The sequence below is a fragment of the Hydra vulgaris genome, chromosome 07 (assembly GCF_038396675.1).
Source record: "Hydra vulgaris chromosome 07, alternate assembly HydraT2T_AEP".
NCBI lineage: Eukaryota > Metazoa > Cnidaria > Hydrozoa > Anthoathecata > Hydridae > Hydra > Hydra vulgaris.
This window is the reverse complement of record NC_088926.1, coordinates 6,901,454-6,923,948: the sequence shown is the minus strand read 5'-3', so window position 1 is coordinate 6,923,948 and position 22,495 is coordinate 6,901,454. Positions and strand designations below refer to the sequence as shown.

General features: G+C 29.0%; 1 long non-coding RNA gene across 1 annotated transcript; it reads left to right on the top strand.

The window, feature by feature from the left end:
* The first annotated feature begins 453 nt into the window (after nucleotides 1-453).
* On the top strand, nucleotides 454-2,482 carry LOC136082826 (uncharacterized). Its single transcript, XR_010639745.1, has 4 exons — nucleotides 454-752; nucleotides 865-1,149; nucleotides 1,385-1,622; nucleotides 1,865-2,482. It is a non-coding gene; the product is annotated as an uncharacterized LOC136082826 (long non-coding RNA).
* Nucleotides 2,483-22,495: the final 20,013 nt, after the last annotated feature.

Genomic DNA, 22,495 nt, shown 5'->3' with positions numbered 1-22,495 from the left:
GCGTAAACTTTGTGTTAAATGCTCATGCGTGATGATCTGTGATAAGACCATAAGGACTTCTTGGAGCACCTAAATAAAATTAAAAAAAAAAAAATTTACTTTATCTATCAAAAATCAATTAACAATTTTACCTAACAAAAATCGAGTTGCTATACGATTTCGCAACACAAGAACATAAAAGCTCGAAAGCTTTGATTGTATAAAGAAAATAACCCCTCAATTTAGTGGTCTGCATGGTCATACTTTTTAAACACTTTAAAACAAATTCAGTGGTATCAGATGAAATTTGAAATCTGCTGATAAATATAAGTTTAATTTAAGATAGTAACTTATTATCAAGGACGTTCGGAAGAGACCTCAAAGGGGAAGGGGAGTGACGTAGATAGTTTTTTGCCGAGAAAGGTTTAGAAAGTTTATTTTGCCAACTAAGATTTAAAAAAAAAAAAAAAAAGAACCTCGTTGGCTAACATTTGCCGACTGCAAATTTCAAATCCCTGAAGAGCCCTGCTTATTATATTCACATTTGAGGTTGGGATATCAGGTTTTTCGGTTGTTGTTCCCAAATATTGTAACTTTTTAGCAAAAGGTTTTGATTTGTCGCAGACATAAACTTGCCTAAGTTTGAAGATCATTTCTTAGAAGATTTATTATTCTTTGAAGCTTCGTAAGGTCTTTAATATATAATAACTTCATTTAAAGATAATAAAAAAACATTGTGCTGCTAACTTTTTCTGAATCCAACATTTTTGATGGTATGCCCAACATTTGTTTGATAAAGTCTTTAAAATAATATTAAGCATATCATTTTATTAAAGATTTATGGAATACTATTTACACTTTATTTAATACTCTAATATCATTTAGTTAAAATGGATATTCCAATAATTTTTGCTGCACAAGGGCATGATCAAAATTAGCATGAAACTAAGTGTGCTGTTTTGAATGATTATAATGATATGGAATGTTGTCGTTTTTGTTGTTGTTGTTTGTTGTTGAAAGTTTCGTCTTCCAAAAGTTGTTATAAATGACATCACAACTCTACTAATGATTTTTCACCATTGACAGCAAGAAATAACCCAATATATTCAGAAACAAAAGTGTTGATATCACTCAGACTCTTAGCAACAGGCACTTTCCAAGGTGTAGTTGGTAAGAGATTAGTTTTAGCAGTTTTGAAACGTATTACAATTTTAAAATTTCTAAATTAAATTTTTTATTGGCTTTTAATATTAGAAAATGTATATACAGAGGGAAATTTATTTATCCAATTATGGTATTTTATTTAGTTTAATTAACTAATCATTAACATGTTTTTTTTTAAATATATATATAAAATACTAATAAGGTTCGTTTCTGGCTATCATTTAATTTCTTATAATTGTAGATGATACCTCAGGAATTAGCCAATCCAGCACAAGTCAGATACTTAGTGAATTTTTTAAGTGTTTTATTCAACGTTATCATTACCTTGTTAAGTGGTATGGTAGCCAGGAGGAGATGACCAAAGTAAAAAGAAAGTACCAGCAATCATGAGGCATTAAAGGGCTTCTTGGGCCAATTGAATATACGATGATAGGTATCAAAGGAGCCATTAGAGGTGATAAGCCAACATTTATTTGCAAGTAAAAATCATTAAATTTTTTTTTTTTTTTTTTTTCCTTATTTTCGTTGTTGCGTGTTTCCATAAGTTAGATCAAATACAAATTAATAATATCATTATAAATATTATTTGGGCAAATTATAGACTCTTTTTTGTAGTATTTAATAATACATCACACTCAACACAGCTTAACTATTTACATCATTTCAGATATTTATTTTTATATTATTTAACCTTTTTATAATATTTTGACGTATTTTTCAGAAAAGGATATCCTGCTGTGAATTGTCAAGTTGTTGTTGAACCTGATGGTAACTTTAGAGACGTTTAAGTATCCTTGTTCATGCCATGATGTATTTATTTTTGCAAATTCTACTCTGAAGCAGACACTAGAGTTAAATCCAACTACAGGCTTTCTTTTTGGTGACTCTGGATTTGGCTTGTCACCTGTCATTATAACTCCATATAGTGTGCCAACATTACCAGATGAAATTTATTTTAACCAAGCTCACCAAAAATCACATAGTGAAGTGGAGCTATGCATCAGATGTCTTAAGAACTGTTGGAGGTGCTTACATAAAAGTGGTGGAGCGCTACAGTATACTTCAACAATATGCTGCACTATAATTTTTATCTGTGTTTTACTGGAAAATATGTGTAATTTAATAGGCTTAGAGGATCCAGTTGAGTTTGATATCAATAATGATGATAATGAAGATGATGATCAGCCTGACAGAAGGCTAAGAAACCAAACCTGACTTGGTATGGAAAGAAGAGTCCTTGTAAAAAACTATTTGTTTGCTAATCATAGACTATAGCGTATTTTATTAATTTTGTTTTGTATAAAACATTTTGAGTTAATTATATATGGATTCTAATATATATACAGTCTTAATCTATTAATTGAATTTAAATTATTTATCTAAATTACTAAAACTCCATTAATCACGTTTTCTTTTTATTTCAAGAAAATATTTTTTGTAGAAAAAGTCGAAAGTATAATTTAAAAGATGAACAAAAACAAGAATATTTTCTGCAAAAGCTTTTTGCAGCTTTGTTACTGCCTGCTTTTCTGTTACTGGCTGCGTTTAAAACATTTTAAAACTACATAGTCGTATTGAAAAAATTTTTTTTTTACCTATCTGTTACTAGTATATTTTTAATTATCTGTTACTAGTATATTTTTCATTATCTGTTACTAGTATATTTTTAATTATCTGTTACTAGTATATTTTTAATTATCTGTTACTAGTATATTTTTAATTATCTGTTACTAGTATATTTTTAATTATCTGTTACTACTATATTTTACCTATCTGTTACTAGTATATTTTAATTATCTGTTACTAGTATATTTTAATTATCTGTTACTAGTATATTTTTAATTATCTGTTACTAGTATATTTTTAATTATCTGTTACTAGTATATTTTACCTATCTGTTATTAGTATATTTTAATTATCTGTTACTAGTATATTTTTAATTATCTGTTACTAGTATATTTTTAATTATCTGTTACTAGTATATTTTACCTATCTGTTACTAGTATATTTTAATTATCTGTTACTAGTATATTTTAATTATCTGTTACTAGTATATATTTAATTATCTGTTACTAGTATATTTCTAATTTGTAACTCTTAAAATTAATAAAAGGCAGGATAATAAAACTACTTAATTGTCAATAAAAATCAAAGGTTGTATTTAATTAAACTATATATTTAGTTTTTTAATAGTATTTAAATATATATATATATATACATATACATACTTGTTTAGAATGAATTTACAGCCAATATTAGTTTATTTAAATTAATAATATCAGTGAAAAAGTTATGTTTTAAAGTACTAGAATTTAATTTAATGTAGGTATTTAAATCTTATTACAGGTAGTACATAATACTTAATTGATTCATTAAACTACATTATAAATCATTAAAACATTTTAACAGCTAATTGATCAATATCTAGTTCCTTTAGATTAGTGCTTTTAATAACAATTTATTAAAATGTTAACATTATATACAAATTTTAAAAGAGTAAAGAAAGAGTTTAAAATACTACGTTAGTTGCAAATGCAGAGCAATAATTTTTCGTTTGTTTACATAATTCAACTCAAACTTATTTTTTGTTTGTGCTTAAGGTTTGCGTAACGCTAGCGCAGCCTTAGCGCAAATGCTGCGAAATGTTTGCGAATACCAAAATAGTTAAGAAAAAAAAAAACGAACGTAAGGTTTGCGTAATTTACGCAAGAGTTACGAAAGTTTTGTGATACACACCCAGAAACGAAAGAGAAACAAATGTAGTCGTTGTTGGACTTGAAGAATCTTTAATAAATTCTGACCGTTAACTTGTCACAGAGTTTTTCAACGCCATACACGTGAATGATAGCGAAGTTGTACACATCCGACGTTACCAAAATAGTAAAAACGGAAACTTTGGAAATAAAACCAAGAATAAATCAATTCGTGTTATTCAAGTAGTCTTTAAGAATCAAGAATTCCAGCAAAACGCTCTGAAAAAAGGAAACTACTATTGCAAGGAACATATCAAACAGGTTTACATAAGAGTAGACCGCACTGCAGCAGAACAAGAGGCGCTCGTTAAATTAAATACAGGAAAAAAATACAAAAACAATAAACTCGAAAAGACTCAAACCAGCCCTTTCGCTATATCATCCACCACCGTACAGGTACCTTACGCTGCATTAACACAAAAAGATCAAAAAAGAATTCAAGATGTCAATGGAACAGCAAGCCTAATTGCTGAAATTATTTGATGGGCCTTCTGTTTTAACACAACATATAACCCTACATGCTTCAATGCCACTACCTTTGTCAACTTTAATGGTACCAATCCAGTCACTAGCTCCAAATACGGTTCAAGTAAAGAGACATATACCTCCCAAACAATTTAAATCAAAACCCGAACCTGCAAGATATGCACAACAACTACACTAGTAACAAATACTGCATCTACATCCAAACACAACCACATTTACTTTTGGGCCAACAACCCTTACTCTTTAAATAGCAACAAACTATAAGAGCTCAAAGCTATAATCAACACTTTTCCAAAAAACGAACTAAAAATAGGTGTTATCTTCATTGCTGAAACGTGGTTCAATGAAGCAACTAACATCTCAATTGATGGATGCCATTTGCACAGAAAAAACAGAGGTAGCCAAAGAGGGGGTGGGGTGATATATATTAAATCTACTATTCCTGCTGTATTAACTAGTATAAAAAAAGTAAACAACTCTAACATTTAACAACTTTGGCAAATTATCAAGTTCAGTAATGAAAAACTCCTCCTAGGATATATCTACCAACCTCAAGATAATAATGATGATACCCTCACAAAAACAATTTCTTTAATCAAAGCCGCGAAATAAATCTCTCAAAATTAGGCTGTGCATCTAAGCTGTGTAAAACAGTGACTTTAACTTTAGCCACACAACATATGAAGAACTTGTAGTTGATGACAATACGCTACTTGTAACGCATACCAACAAAAAATAGCCTAGTGACACCAAGTTTCAACAATGCTTAGGTGAGCATTTTTTTACTCAAATGATAACATTCCCAACTTATTGTAACTCGAGAAGCAAAGCACCGGATAATATTTTTGACCTTGTCATTACCGATAAACCAAACCGAGTTAGAGACCTCGAAAAGGATAATCCGATTGGAGACACACCTAAGGGTAAAGTTCATTTCCTAATCACTGGACATTTCAAAACTATGAACTTTGAAGTACCAGCTACTTTTCATTCATGTTATATTTGGAGCAAAGTGAACTATCAAAAAATATCAGAATAAATCATGGATTACAATAGGGACAAAAACTTTACTAATCATTCAGCAAACTTTAACTCCCAACTACTTGTAAATAAATATATGGAAGCTGAGTGAAAATACATTCCAGTGACTTCTGTTCCATTCAAAACAAAACAAAAAAACTTTGGACCACACCTGAAGAATCTCTGGAAGCAATATGTCGCTTCTGGAACTAAAACACATGAAACACTCAGGAGCATGCATAAAACACACTGTAAATATGTTTCAGAGGTTATAAAAATAACTATTTAAAGATACGAACACCAGTTTGCTAGTGTTTTAAAAATGACCCAAAAAAACTTTATGATCACATCAACAACAAAAAAAGGAACTAATAACTTACTTCAAGCTCCCGAAGATGACATTAAAAACATAGTAACCAATGTTGCGGTAATTTCAGATATTCTAAACGATTACTTTCATCTGTATTCATTTCCAAACTGCCAGGTTTTGAATCACGTACAAATGTATCTTGCACTAAGACGTAAATATCCTATTTACAATTCTATTAGCTATAATCTACCGAAAATCAGTTTGAAATTCACCGGTACCACAGCTCTGGAAAAGATTAAATGTCACCCCAATTTTTAAACAAGGCAGTAAGCAGAACCAAGCCAATTATATACCTGTCTCACTATTATCGGTACCCTGCAAAATTATAGAAGGTATTGTACACAAAAAAATCATAAATCACTGTCTTAGAACTAACCTAACATTCAAAGAACAGCTCGGATTACTTCATTGTAAAGGATGCTCATCGAACTTACTTGAAACTCGGGATATACTAACAGAAGCAATGCATTAAGGCTACGCCACTGATATCATTTTCACTAACTTTATCAAAATTGAACTTTATCAAAGGCTTTTCTGAACTTTATCAAAGGCCTTTGATAAAATTCCACACGTCAGACTCTTATACAAACTTAAAGCCTATTGTATAAACGAATTGGTCTTGGATTAAATAGCAAACAGGCTAACGAATCGTTATCAACGAGTTGTAATTGGTAAGTATAAATCTAAATGGAAATATGTAACAAGCGGGGTACCCCAGGGCTCTGTGCTTGGTCCGCATTTATTTTATCTTATATATAGGCGATCTGCTGGATTATATTACTCATCACATAAAGATTTATGCCTACAATTGCAAAATACTCGCAGTTCTAAAATCTGAGAAGGACAAAAGAAACTTGGAAATTAATATAGATAACTTAGTAGATTGATCGCATAAATGGAATATGCCTCTCAACTTTAATAAGTGTAAATAGTGTTTGAGGTAATTTGATTCAACAGTTTAAACTTTCAAAAGCTATTAATCAAATCATTTTTGAGAACCCTGAAATCTACGCACCATTGATTTTCAAAATATATAAATGTAATACAATATAATTAAAATAATATAAAATATATAAATATAATACAATATAACAATATAATGTAATATAGTTGATTTCTGAAATACATAAACTCAAACTCATATTCCGCTCCATAACTTTTTTAAAATAGTTATCGATGCCAGATCTGGCAGAAGTAAAGTTGGTTGTTAGTTCTTTTTAACTAGAGAAAAAAAGTCGATTTTTCGAGTATTCAGCCACGTTTAAATCTGATTTAAAAGTTTGTTTTGTTATAAAAAGAGTGTTTTAAAACAACAAGTTTTTCAACTCAAATATACTTAAATTTGTAAGATACTTTTAAACGCTCCAATTGATAATAGAATTTTGTAATACGCTTTTAAATTTTTCTTTTTTAATACTCTTTGAAAAAATTATTTACTGCGTTTAAACTTTGCCGTTAAATAATGTTATGAGTTGGATTTCAATGAATTGAATTGACTATTGATTTTGACTTCTTGCAGTAAATCTTGATTTTCCAACACTCTCTTCGATTTAAGGCTATTTATAAATTACGTCACATTTTTTTTCCGACCATTTTTGAACCCTCCATCTACCTTGTCACAATGTGTAACAAACTTCACACCACCAACCCCTAAAAACTGCGTCACTGTAGTTAGAAACTGCCCTCCCTTTCTTTTTACAACAGACTTTATCTGTTGTAGAAAAAAAGGAGGACAGTTTCTATTTATATTTAAGTATAAATAAATAAAAAACTTTGGGACAAACTGTGCATTATTAGACTAAAAAATTTATACACTATTTTCGAACGTTGCATACCAAAGCGTTCCTCAATACTAAAAAAAAAAAAGGTAGCTTTTTTGATAATATCCAAAATTGAAATTCTGGTTAGTTCTATACCCTACTTTTCCATCCATTCAATCCCCAGCTAGCATACATACATTGAACCAACGTATGTAAAACAATCGCAAACGTGGCTGTTTTTTCTTATGCACGCATACATTTTGAAGCATACATACGTTGGTAAAACGTTAGAACAATGTTGCAAGTTACCTTGGTTCAACATCGGTTGCTAACGTTGTTTATATATATACATATTACTGTGTAAACATAAACGTAAACGTAAGCGCTAACGTTATTTATATATACACGTATTACTGTGTGTGTTTGTGTCTCTGTGTGTATGTATGTGCGTTTGTGTGTCTGTGTAGATAAGATAGTTACGTTATCTATATGCCACTTTTTAGCTTTGACATTCCTGAGTTTTGCATAGCTCACAAAATAACAACATTACCCTTCGACAGACCAAGAGTGAGTGAGTTTAGGAAGAACGAAGAGTATTAGAGTTAAAAACAGAGGAAATCGATTTAGAATGATAGCATAAAGACAGCGGATAGATATTACACTGGATGTTAAAATGTGCAAACTCTACAATTAGTTGGTTAAAACTAATTAATTAATTTCACTTTCATCAAACATAGTTATAGTCTATAAATTTAATTGTCAAAAATTAATTTTACAGACATTAATGATATTGCAATATTTACGGAAGATTTTATTCAACTTATATAATTTTGCACTCGCAACGTTGGATTGTATACATTGTATCAACGTTGATCCATAAACATGATATCAATGTTGGGTTATTTACATTGGATCAACATTGGGCTTTAAATCGTAAAAGCAATAAAGCTTTGCAATGGTTTTACATACTTTGGAACAATATACCTGTGCAAACTGTATTTAGTTGCGTTGGAAACAAAAAAGAAAAACAGGAAAAAGTGTTGTATAAATTATTTTTCATTTGTTTAAATTTTTTTATACTTACTTTTTTTAAGGGACTCGGTGCTGGGTACCCGGTCTCGGACCCGGTATTTACTACCGGGTACCGGATTCGGGGACCCGGCATATACTGGTTCCGGCATAACTCTAATTGGTAGTGAAAAATTTAATATCAAATTTTTTACTAGATAGTAAAAATCTCATACTGCAACAGGTTAGCTAAATGAAACTAGTTTTAAATGAAACGAAATAAAACTAGAATATATCTTTCTAAGAAGCTTGCTTTATCAGTAAGGTAAAAAAAAAAAGAAGTGAAATAATTAAAGAAAAAAAGCAAAATATTTACTTTTGCTTAAAGATTTTGTTTGTTTTACTTTTATTCGAGAGACAACATAGTCAAATAACAGTAACGCAATCAACAGCCATATTTATCTTTAAGCAAGATAATCATTGCTTAAATTGATGTAACAGGGAACATCACTTCGCTAAGGACACGCACTTGACTAATAACATTCTGAAGATATATTTTGTACAGGATGAGAATAGCAACAGTACCAACCTTATTGACAATCAAGAAGTTAAAGCAATAGTTTTTTTTTTGTTTTGTTTTCGGACAATAAAAGTTCTGCGACTATGTTTTTAACTTTATGTACTTAAGTGATAAGTTCAGCAATACGATGTTAATGGCAAACTCAAAAAATCTTGTACCATTCAGGCATTGGCAGTAAAAAAAAAGTTCAACGAACATTGTTAACAGTTTTAAAAGTTATTCATTCTGAATTTATACTATATTATTATTTTGTACAGGATCAAAATTGTTCGCCAAATGATAAACAACGTTCGTTAAAGGTTAAAATTTCATGTTTTATTTATTACCTTGCAGAGGCGTAGCTACCGGGGAGCAGTTGGAACAAATTGTCCACCCGCACAAATTATTGAGGCGCAAATTTTTTTTACACCTTATTCTGATTACCTTGGAAAAATATAATAAAATAGTAGGGATTAAATAGTAGAAAATAAATAGGGATAAAATAGTAGAAAAAAAAAGAATAAAATAGTAGGGGTTGTTTAAAACATTAGGAATTATATAAAAAAAAAATTTCTAATTACAAACCGTGGTCCATCAATATGGAATCATTTCAAAAATAAAAATATTAAAGACCTAAAAAGAATTTCATCGTTTAAACGACAAACTAAAATGCATCTCCTTAATTCCTGACATATATATAGTTTACAGCATTTGTTTTCAGATTTTTAATTTTTTTTTTCTTCTTATTTGTTTTAACCATTTTTTGGTTTTCAATTTTTTACACTAAAAAAAATATGAGTTTTGTTTTACTGAATTTTTTTTTTTACTTTAAAAATAAAGTTTTTTTTTTTTAATGAGTGACTTAAGGGGGTCTATGAAAAGGTTGTGATGATAAACGCATCATCCTTACCTTCTTTGAGTCCCTGACTGATTATAACAGTATAGACATATATATTATAAAAAAAACAAAAAAAAAACGTTTTTTATTAAGGTTTTTATGTTTACGATATTATTTATTTTTTACATGATTATATGAAAAATTCTAATATTGTTAAATCAGCGAAATTAATGTTAACAATAATAATAATAAAAAAAAAGGTATGCAAGAAACGATTTTTTTTACCTTAATCATGATTTTTGTTATGATTACTTCGTGCGAGTTAAAACAATTGTTAAAAATCAATCGAATCAACTTTTAAGAAAGTAATTTATTAGGTAACAGGTTCTAAAAGCTTTCAAATCACATTTTATAACTTCCTATTTTCAAATCGCAAAGCCGCCATTTTAACATACCGTTAGAATGATTATACTTGAAAAACTGTAACGCTATTTAAAACTATTTTTGGCTTCGTATTTATTTACACTCCAGCTTTTCTAACATACCTCTTTGAATAAATGCAACTCCAGTACATATTTTGATTAGTCTATTCCGGTGGGCATGGTAATTAGAATGACAAATTTTTAAACGTTTAAAAGGCATTAAAAAACGTCTTTATTGTGTCCCGTGCCCATAAGGCAAATTTGGTTTTAAAACAACCATCAACTTTCAAATTTAGCTTAAAACAGGGATGGTCTAATAGCGGCTCGCGAGCCGCATGCGGCTCTTTTCAAAAGTTTTATTGGTTTACTGATAATAAAAGCTTGAATTTTACATAGCCGGAAGACATGTTTGAAAAATGGATATAGCAAAAGGTGACAATAAAGCACTTTACAATAAAAGTAAGAAAAGAAAAATTGAAGATGAGAACAGATCATTTCATGGACAATTTCATTGGACAGAAAAATACGCATTTATTGAAATAGAAAATAAACCTGTGTTTAATTTGCAATACTAAACTAGCTCATAATAAGACGAGTAATGTTAAACGTCACTATGAAGGTACGCGCGTACCCTTCGATTTACTGCACCGATCTTGTAATCAAAAACTTCGACCATTTTAATGAAGCGTGCATGGCGTATGTGTTGTAAGAATGTATTTTCTTGTGTTATTTTGTAGAATTTCAAATCAGCATGTATATTTTTTGAAAAGTAGAACAGTTAAACATTATTTTCGAGTTGTTCTTTTATATATATATATATATATATATATATATATATATATATATATATATATATATATATATATATATATATATATATATATATATATATATATATATGTTTATGTGTCTATAATAGATTTAATAACGATACATAATGATAATAATTATATAGTAATATTTTATAGTTATTTTTATTACTTATTATAAATTAATTTTTAAATTAAATTTAAAAATAAATTTATCATAATAAAAAGTATATGCAAGGTTATGATAAGTGAGTGAGATATCACTCACATAATCACATATCATAATACAATATCATCAGTATCATAACATAATTGATAGATTATAGGTGATATATCACCAGACGATAACCATATGGTTATAAAGCTTATAATTATTATCATGATAAATTATTTTTGGCCATTGGTAAAGTTAACTCATGATTGATTAAACTAAATATTTATTGCATACAAATGATATATACAATTAAATGTTTTTGCTTAAAACAGAAACAAGTAACCACTTTTCACCGGAAATTCTTTTTTCATTTTAGAAATAACTCGATGTGACATTGTATGGTATTATGGGTCGCAAAAAGAATTTGTGTGTGTTTTGTGGTGCAGCCAAAAACTATTTAGAATCAAACTTTGCATTACCTTTGCAGGTAGACAACGATTGTAAAAATGGGCATATTCTGTTTGTATTCGTTAGCAATAATTAATCACATCAATTAACTATTGAGCAAGTCGATAAATTTTTTGGCTTCAATATTTGTTACAGTCAGACTAAATTTCTTGTAAATGTATCAAAAAAATGGGCTTGCAATTTTTTAAGAGATTCGAAACGTTTTGTTGACTTCTGCAATGAGCCTTTCATTTGTCAAGCAACAACATTGTCAGTAACTTATTTAAACAATTGAATTATTTAAAGTTGTTATTTTGAATTTAAATTTGAACATAATAAATGTGTTGATTAACATACTTTTTTCAAATTAGCAAATAAGTTCTTTGCATTGCACTTTTGGTTTTTAATTTTGTTTTTATAGGTGACCCAAAAGGCTTTGTCACCTTTTTGGAAGAGCATGGTCTTCCTAGAGGACTTATACCACGCTATAGGGTATGTTGCACCAGGACTTGAAAACTTGTATGGCATCCAAGTGATTAAAAATGTTTACAATGCACTTGTTGAAAGCAGCACATAGGCTCTTTCCCTTACTCACCGACAAGCAGACTTTTTTGGAGGTGATCTCAATGATCCAGTTTTTCAATCACTTATAGACTTTTGCCCAAGGACTGACAAAGTGAGAGACGCGTTAGCCAGCTGTCAAAATGCTGTCATTAGTGTTATTAAGCGTCAGTATGAGCAACAGTTTACTACGACCTTAACTGACCAACTCAAGTCTCAGAAATTATCAGCACGTCCACATAATATTGACTGTGAAGAACTTGTGGGTATGTTTGGTGCTGCAAAGCAAAAAGCTCCTTATGCCACACTTTGCTATTTGTCATCAAAAATTTGCGCATGCAAGAATAAGACAACTGATTTTCTTTCTAAAAAACCAACTGATATACAAAATAAATTGATAGTCTGGTCTATCTCTTCAGCCGGTAAAAAGCGTTTAGCAAACATACAATGAAGAAACGAAGGCAGAATTGATTAAACGCATGGCTAAAAAGATTCAAAATAAAGAAGAGAAAGAAAGAAGGAAAGTGGAAAAAGCATTTTAAAAATGCGTACCTCTACAGGTAAAACAACTCTTCTCAGATCTGGAAATTAATGAAGCCGCAGATATTGAATACATTCTCAATGGAGATGCTGTTGGAAGAAGTATATGCCACATGTGGTATGATGCTGACACTAAAAGCCAATATATGTACTATGGCAGGCCTCTTAGCATTAAAAAAAAAATAATGGTTTATATATTATATTCAATATCATCTATTCATCAAATATCTATAAATCAAATATTCATCATTGTCCTCGTTTTCATTTGGTTTCCTATTGGAAACCAAATGAAAACGAGGACAATGATGCTGTTGAATATAATATGAGCAAATATCAATTATCTGCAGACATCATAAGCGGTGATTTGATGTTATCATAAGTAAATTGTGTGCAAATAGGTAGTAAAAAGGTATATGTTATTGTAAATGATAACATAGTTTATATACTTGCATTAATAGATTTCATTTACAGATGTGGATCTTTTTATTAGATCTATTTTACTCTTTCACCCTCCCCCCCCCCCCATCCTCTTCTTTTTTTTGTATGCTTATAAAAGGATATTTTTTTAAATTCATTAATTGTATATATTAGTTCTTATTTCAGGTAGTTGGGTAGTTACCAATATCTAATAATGTTGATTTGGTTGCAAAGTGAGTACCATTTACATGAACACCCTCCTGGGAAAGCTCACTTAAAGTTAAACTTAACTATTTACTTGACTTGTCACAAGTATGTTGATGATGATATTGGTGATACATAGATGCTAATGCATTAAAAAGACAAAATGTCAGTGTTAAGTCATTTTATTTAACCAGTATACCTTAAACATATTTTATATTATAACCTATGTTAATGTATTTTATTTCAAGTATTATGGTGAGTAGTTGCTCAATAAAACATTAAAAGGTTGGCTTTTTTTATTCATCAATGATTTTTCTATTTAAATAGTAAAATGAGTTATACATCAGGAGTTCTTGTTATATTTATTTAATAGTTTTAATTGATTCGTTTATGGCTTGATTATAATAAGATAATTATTTTTTTAACTTTCATTTTTATATCTCACATCTATTTTATTTCAGGTATTATGCTTCTATTGATGTTTCTATTTTAATGGTAAATTATGTTATGCATCAGAAGTTAAGTTATTTTGATTTACTTTTACCCTAGACCATACCAGATATATTTTATTTATCATTGCAAGGTTTCAACTAAGAGCATGTAGAAGGATAGAGTTTTGTTTCTATGAATGTTGATGCCTTAATAAGACAAGAAAATAGTTAGATTATATTTATTTACAGTTAGATTATATTTATTAGTGCAATAGTAACAATAAGGTATTATTAATCAGGATATTTGACTTCTTTTGCCTTGATGATTGTGCATTATATTTTTTGAGAGATCTATTTTATTTTAGATACCGTTTAATAGTGTTCATTCTATGGACTAAAGAATCGACTTTTTATCTCTTAGGATGTCAATGCTCAATGGTAAAAGGAATTTGCACCTTGTTCGCATTATGAAGTCAAAATCTTCACACACAAAAAAGGCTATTTTCATAACTAGAATTCTGTTAAAAACATCATTAAGCAAATGGTAAAATAATTGTTTATGTGTAATTTTTTTATCTACTTATTATATTTACAAATAAATAACTATTTACATTTGAATGGCGAATTTATTTTATTGGAGTAGAATAGTATTCTATTTTAGAAGAGGGGTATATATCGGAAGAGATATGGAAACTACTTATCTTAATATTTGACATAAAATATTTCCGCTCTTAATATTTGTTTAATAAGGTCAGTGTCGTAGTGTCGCAAGTCCCACTATTTTTTAAGGCTCCACCAATAACAAATACGCGTCTGTTTTTTTTTGTAACAAGTTTTTTATAAGAAGGTAATTCAAAAATTTTTGTGAAACGGGGTAAAAATTTTAAACTATAACTACAGTAAAAAAGGGACAGAAATAGAAATAGTCGAGTGACACGTTTTTCCTATATTCTATATATTTTATACTTGATAGGATAAAGCGTTTTACTGGTAAATATTTTGCTTTCAAAATGTACGCATTATTAAAATAACCGTTTTTATATGGTGTTCGCAATATTTGTTATATACCTATGTAAATTAATTAAATTTTTTTTTTTTATTATATAAGAAAGATTATTTTATTTAACAAAAATAAAAAAAAATACATAAATAGTTTGAAATTTTTATGTGCGTATCTAAAAACTATGAAACAAAACATATGTGTTTTTCTGAAGAATACCCAATAAGTTCATGTCATATAAAAAATAAAATCGAGTTGCTTAAAACAATATTTAAAAATCAACAAATCACTATTTCATCTTCCAGCAAAGAATCAAATATTACAACAGAAACAAGTTTTATTATAGCTTGGAACGTTGCAAAAAGTAAACGTCATTACACCGATGGAGAGTTTCTAAAACAAAATCTTTTTGATGTGACCTCAGTTTTAGATCCTAATGATAGCAAAATTCAAAGGTTAATTTCAAATATTTCTGTTTCTCGATATACAACTGAAAGAAGAATATCTGAGATTGGTGTCGAAGTTAAACAGCATTTGTTAAATGATTTAAAAAATTGTGAAGCATTCAGTTTAGCATTGGATGAATCAACAGATATTCAAGATAAACCTCAAATGGCAGTGTTTGTTAGATATGTAACATCAGATGTAACTCTTTTTTCACAAAGAAGAGTTGTTAGATTTAGTAGAGCTATCAGACACAACTCGTGGAATTGATTTAAAGGAAACCCTTGACATGTTCTGGTGAAAGCCAATGCTCCTAAGAACAAGCTTGTTACTGTTGCTAAAGATGGTGCAACAACAATGGTTGGAAAACACATTGGGCTTGTGGGTTTACTAAATAGTGATCCTACGTATCCAGAGTTTATCCCAGTTCATTGTGTGATTCATCAAGAGTATTTAGCAGCAAAAAATTTTAATTTTCCAATTGTTTTTAAATCAGTGCTGGAGATTGTTATAAATTATATTCAATCTAATGCAAAAAATCATAGACAGTTTAAAAATTTCAAAAAATAATTGATGTTATGAAAAGAATTCTCTCTGTTATGTCTATTTTTTGCTGAATGATGAAAAGATATTTTTCATATCTTGCTTAAAATTATTTGTATAAGGAAATTTATGGTTGTTGTATTTGTGTTAATTCAAAAAAAAATTATGATTTAGAGATGCTTTCTCAATTTTTCTACAAATGGTTTTCTAGTGTGAATAAAAAGGAATCAGATTTTATGTAGCCAAATTTACATTTAAAGAATAGCTTTTACTTTCTTTATTGTAAAAAAGACTAGATACTAAATATAAATTGTGTACATACTAAGTTTATTTATAAAAGTTCAATTTCTATTTAAAAAAAATCAAATTATTGATGTATAAAAAATCTAAATTTACATTCGCTAATTGTTTTTTTTAAAGATGAAGTTGGCATAGCAACATATTTATTGCGGCTCTTCGGCACACGTCATTATTTATATGCGGCTCTCGCGTCTAAAATTCTGCCCAGCGCTTGCTTAAAACAAAATTTGCAGAAAAATACAATATTTTTAAAAGTAATAGATAAGCAATTAATTATCAAGAATTAACAGAATATATGTTTTTATTGTAGGTTAGCTTAAAGATATTAAAAAAACTCAGTGGAGCTCAGTTTAAAAAAAAGAAGAATAGAAAAGCAAGAGGCAGAAAATGAATATTAAGGAAAGTTGGTAAAATATCGGCATTTTTTAAAACAGAAAAAAATCCCAAGACAATCATTCTCAAAAAAAATTAGAGGAGAATATTATCATATCCATTTATATAACCAAAAATTTAAAATTACAAATTTTTATAATTTTACAAAATTAAGTTAGGTGTCACTCATATAGTTAAAAGTTAGTCATTGGAGTGACACCTAAATAAAGTAAACAAACAAACAAAAAATTTAACAGCAATATTAATAAATAAAAGCAAGCATAAACTAAATTGATTTAAAAAAATAATGATCAGGCTATAATAAATTAAATAAAAAGACAAAAAAAAATGAAAGCACTCAATTAATAACAACAATAAAAATAATTAACAACAACAGCACAAAAAATAACAAAATTTAAGCAAACGAAAAGGCAAAACACAAAAACTACAAAACGAAAACAAAAATTACGTAACGAAAAGGCAAACACAAAAACTTCTTCAAAATAAAATTAATTATATTTGTTACTCTTAAAACGTAAAAATTTGTTGTGAATTATTTTTGTTTTAATTAGTTCTTTTTATTATTTTTTCGAACGTTTTTCGAACTTCTTTTATTTTAACTTGTTACTTTGCTTTTAATTGATTGTTTTTGTTTTATTTTACTTATCTATATTTTATTATTATCTATTTGTTCGTTTTACTTTTTAATTCATTTTCTTGTTTTATTTTTTTTTTACATCTTTTAATATTTTTATTATTTTACTTTATTTTTAACTTATCTTTTTTATTCTTTAAAATAGTTTTTTTTGTTTATGTTTTTCTCTTTTTTCCGTTTTGGGGCTGTCCATAAATTACTGCACAAAGGGGGGGAAAGGGTCTGAAAAGGGGGGATGGGGTCTTTTGGCTTTTGTTGACAAAGTTTTAGTCTGTTGTGAAAACAAAAAAGATTTATGCAAGTACGTGATCTAAACTATACTATTTAAACGTTAATACCAAGTGTGGATAACATACGGTTGATGCGGCCAGTGGCGGATCCACGTCATTGTCCTAGGGGGGTAATTTGAAAACAAAAAAATTCGCTTTACTTTTCTTCGGATAAACCACTTTTTATTTGATTATTTAAAACATTTTTCGAAAAGTTTGCTAATAAATATATTGAGAATTAAAGGGAAAACAATACCAGCACATTGCTTGTATGCTTCCAGTGCACATTCAGGTAGGTTTTGTTGCTTTTTGATTGCGTCTTTCCATTTTAGCTCCCAAAATTCAAATTCTGATGAAACTTTCATTATTTTGACATTCTCATCAACAGTATTTATGTTGGGCAGCCCTTTCATAAAACTCAGTATATTAGTTATGGATGCTGTTAACTCTGCCTTTGTTTTATTTAATAAATTTCTAGTTATTGCTACATTTAATTCAAATGAGTTCAAGGTTTCATCTGAAAATCTGAACTGTAAATCTAGAAGTATGCTATCAAGTAACGGTAAATAAACTTTGACTCTATAATAAGTTAGAGGATCATTGGTATTGAGGTTTGCGCAATTATTTTGTTTTCTTGTAATTCGTGGAATCTTAATTTTTAAACCTAAGTCTTCTAGTAACTTTGATGCATTCATAAATATAGCATTAAAGTTTACTTCGTTCTGTCGTCTTTTATTTAATATTTTTATGGTATGTTTAAGAATAGTTTTTGTATATTCCTTATCCAATAATATTTTTTAAAGGGCCTCACTTAAAGAGACTGTGGTATTTAACACATTGGCTAATGAACAAAGTGTTATTACAAATAAGGGCTCAGATATTCCACTGAGATATCAAATCAAGTGTTTCTACTATATTTATTAAACAGTATTTAAAACTTAACACAGAACCATGTCGTTCAATCCATTTTGTTTCGTATAAGCTTGTAAGAATTCCCTTATTTATATATTTAAGAACGTTACTTCGCTTCAGCAAAGCTTTAAAAAATGATATTACTTCTTTTATTGTGCCAGTTTTATTTCTTACAGCTCGCACAGACGAACATTCAGAAATTGATAAGTTTAAAGCATGGTTGTAATATGGACTTTTTGTTGCGTTTAGTAGGATCTTCTGTAATATCGTAACTGCCCCATTGTTTTCACCTAATATAAGGCTGCATCCATCAGTACCTATGCCAACACAATCCTTTAAATTATAGCCAAATTTTGTCAATGTGTTTGCAACTGTGTTTGCTAGCAATTCTCCAGTTAATACAGGTTTATAAGTAAAATCAGAATAATTTTCAGTATAGCAGTTTACAAAGTCAATAAAATCTTCACGGATTTCACAGGTATTAACATCAATATATCTTAATACGACTGTCATTTGAGAACTATGACTGGTATCCGTTGTCTCATCAAATATAACGCTATAAAATTTTCCTTTAAAAATTCTTGTTTTAATTAAGTCCTGAATTTGTTGAGCGCATAGCTCAATTTCTTTATTTTGAATACTTTTACTTATGTATGTTGCTTTAGAATTACAGTTATTCAAATGGTTTTTTAAAATATTGTCCCCAGCGCTCACTCAAAAGCGAAGCAATTCCCGAAGATTGCCATCATTAATTACTGAAGAGTTTTGATTAGTTTCAAAGATCTGCCCATCATCGCGATGACCTCGCAGAGCAATATTCTGTCGACCAAGAAATATTATAGATTCAATTATAGGCTTTAATCGTTCTCGATTTGCTTTAGTCTGTTTAAGTCATCCTTCGTTAACTAAAGTCGGACATTCATATGTTCTGATGAAATCTTTACCAAAAAGCTTTAAATATCTTTTAAGAGGTAAAGTTACTTGAGTAATTGCACTTAACCGTGTATTCCCCAAACTTTTGAAAAAAGAAAGCAATACTTACAAAAAATTCCATAAAGGCATTCTGAAATAATTATCCACGGAAATTTATGTATTTATGAAATTTATGTTTTTCGGACAAAAAGCAATTAACATTCTTACCCTACTTTAAATGTACAGAATACGGATATTTGTAATTTGGACCTGGAAACCAATTGCATTTCAATATTTGGTATTTATCTTGTTCAATTACCTGACGTGTTAAAAATGCCCCAATGTCTATAGGTTAACAGCTATCATCTTTTGTCGCGGGTATTCTTTATTAATTTCTGCGTTACTTTTACTTGTAAAATTAGCAGCTTCCATACCAAGTCCAGGTTCTGGAGAAAAAAGACTAAGTTTCATTGTAATTTGATTATTTTCAGCTCCGCCAATAAATGCCCAATTAAATCGTTTGGATGATGACACCGAAGATAAAGGCAAAACAATAGGACCAGCATGGTCCTATATTGGTAGAATTTTAATTCTTTTGACAAAATAGTCACCTAAAAAGCATGTCCATTTTACCCTGTTGGTTGTTGTGGCTAATAAAAATAACTTCATTAAAAATTGTAAAACTCGTTTGTCATTTATTTATTTAAAATAGTAATAAACACATTTTTTGTTTTCTAAATAAGAAACTAAATCATTTGAAATTCATTCAGTTACTATTTAAAAAAAATTCTTCGTACCTCACTTAAATACAACTTGAAGTGTATATAAGTGTAATATGAAGTGTTGCAACTTCAACTGTTGAAAAATAAATACTTTTTTTATAGAAATTTTAACTACCAAAAACGGCATCGCGTATATAAATTATACTAAAAATTAAAATCAAATTAATAAAAAAAAAATTTACCATTAAAACCAAATCTATATTTTTTTTTTCGTAAGTTTTTAAAAACAGTTTTAGAAATTTTTAAAAATAGGACGATAGCAATGTTACTGTTTTTTATTGTTATCTAATTATATAAAAGAATGAGTTGATGATGGTAACATTAAAATGTTTCGAAACTTTCATCGTTTTTCTTCGATACCGTAAAAATGTTAAAAAGGTAACAGATTTTTTTTGTAATGCTATGAAATAGATTTAGTTTTGCTTTACTTTTAGTTTTAGTTTAAAAAAAGTAAGTATCTGCAGAAAATTTTTTTGTATATTGTTATTTCTTTTACAAATTTTTCAATAATATTTTGAAGTTTGACATTTTTTAGGGGGTAGTTACCCCCTTACCCCCTTTGTATCCGCCACTGGATGCGGCTCGTTAGCTCCATTCACAAATATTGATATAATATTAAAATAAAGATTTGATAGATAATTTGAATAAAGATTTGAAATGATATTTTTAGCTCTTTAAAAATTTTGTTTTTAAAGTGTTATCAACATCTTTATTTCAATATTATATTAATATTTGTGCATGGAGCTAAAGAGGTGCATCTTGACATCGAAAGAGCCACACGAGGTTTGCAGGCTGCTGACCCCTGGTATAAACGTTAAAATAATATAATGTAGATCATGTAAATTAAATGCGGTTAAATGCGGTTAAATGTAAGTTAAATGCGGTAGTGGTGTAGTGGTAGAGCGCTCGCTTCATAAGCGAGAGGTTCCAAGTTCGATCCCCACCACGTCCCTGGTAGTACCGCGCTCAACTTGTTTCTCCGCGCAGCGGCCTTGTTCGTCAAAGTTCGTGTTTCGGAGTTATAGAGTTGAGAGAGGGTTATAACCACAATTAAGTAGCCTCCTCATCTGTAGTGGCCTTGTGGGCCTTGGGGAGGTGAAATAACAAAAAAAAAAAAAAAAAATGTACTTACATAAATCTTTTTTGTTTGCACATCAAACTAAAACTTTGTAAATTGAAACTTTTGGCTCTTTTGTCTTAATAGGTTGCTGAGCCCTGGTTTATACAATTTGTTAAATGCATTTTTTGCTATACTAAACTCTATTAGAAATAATTTGCTTTTACTGTGAAATTGAATTAGGTCTAAAGTTAAAGTGAGGAGGATTGGCAAATTGAAGTGTTGCATTAATTTGAAATATGTTAATAATTTAAACGTGTAAGGTGTGTACAACTTTGTGAACACCCATTAATCTTTATTTCTTTGTTTGGAGTAAGTTTTTGTAGTTATAAACTGGAAATATGTTCTTAAGCTAAAACTTTAATAACTTTTTTTTTATATCTTTTACTTTTATTCACTTTTTGTACAGAGCAATCGTTTGTAATTTTTAAACGGTTTTCTAAATAGTTTAATTTTTATCAACTTTTTGTTTTACTTGTAAATTAGTCTATTCAAAATGTTTTTTTGTTTTTTTTTCATTTAACATTATTAAATTTGGTTCTTATCAACCAAAGGGGCATTTCCCTCAAGATTCAGATGACCGCAATAAAAACAGGGGTTTCAACAAGAAATATCACTAAAAATATAACGGATGTATAAAAATAAACAGAGAATGGTTGTGTTATTTAACAAAAAAAACTTTAGTTACTGTCAACAATTTTGGCACTTTAATACATCCAAAAGTGATTTAAGATTCGTACGAGGAACATTTGATTGTTCGCATTTAACAAGAAATGTTGAAAAACACGAGTCAAATTAACATGGAATTTCTTGCGAATATTACTTTCGATGGAAAACTGGTTCAGAAATATATATTGTCAGCAAGAACTTAACAATGCTGTAAATTATTAGCGTAAAGTATTGCGCATATAGTAGATGTAACTATAACGCTTGCTACAAATAATTTACCTTTCCAAGCCCATGGGATTACGTATAATACGAAGCATCAAGATGTAGGAACTTTGAAAGGAAATTTTCTACAAATAATATAGTTACTTTCAAACTATGACTTTATTTTAGCTGATCTATTAATGAAACCCAAAGGCAGTACTAATTACTTAAGTCCAAAAATACAAAACTTACAAAATGAACTAATTATTTTGGTTGCTGATAAAATTAATGTCCATATTAAAAGGGAATAAAAGGGAAGAGGCCGCTTTTAAAGCAATAATAACAGATACAACGCAAGATCTACCAAAAATTGATTCGCTAAGTACCGTATTCCGTT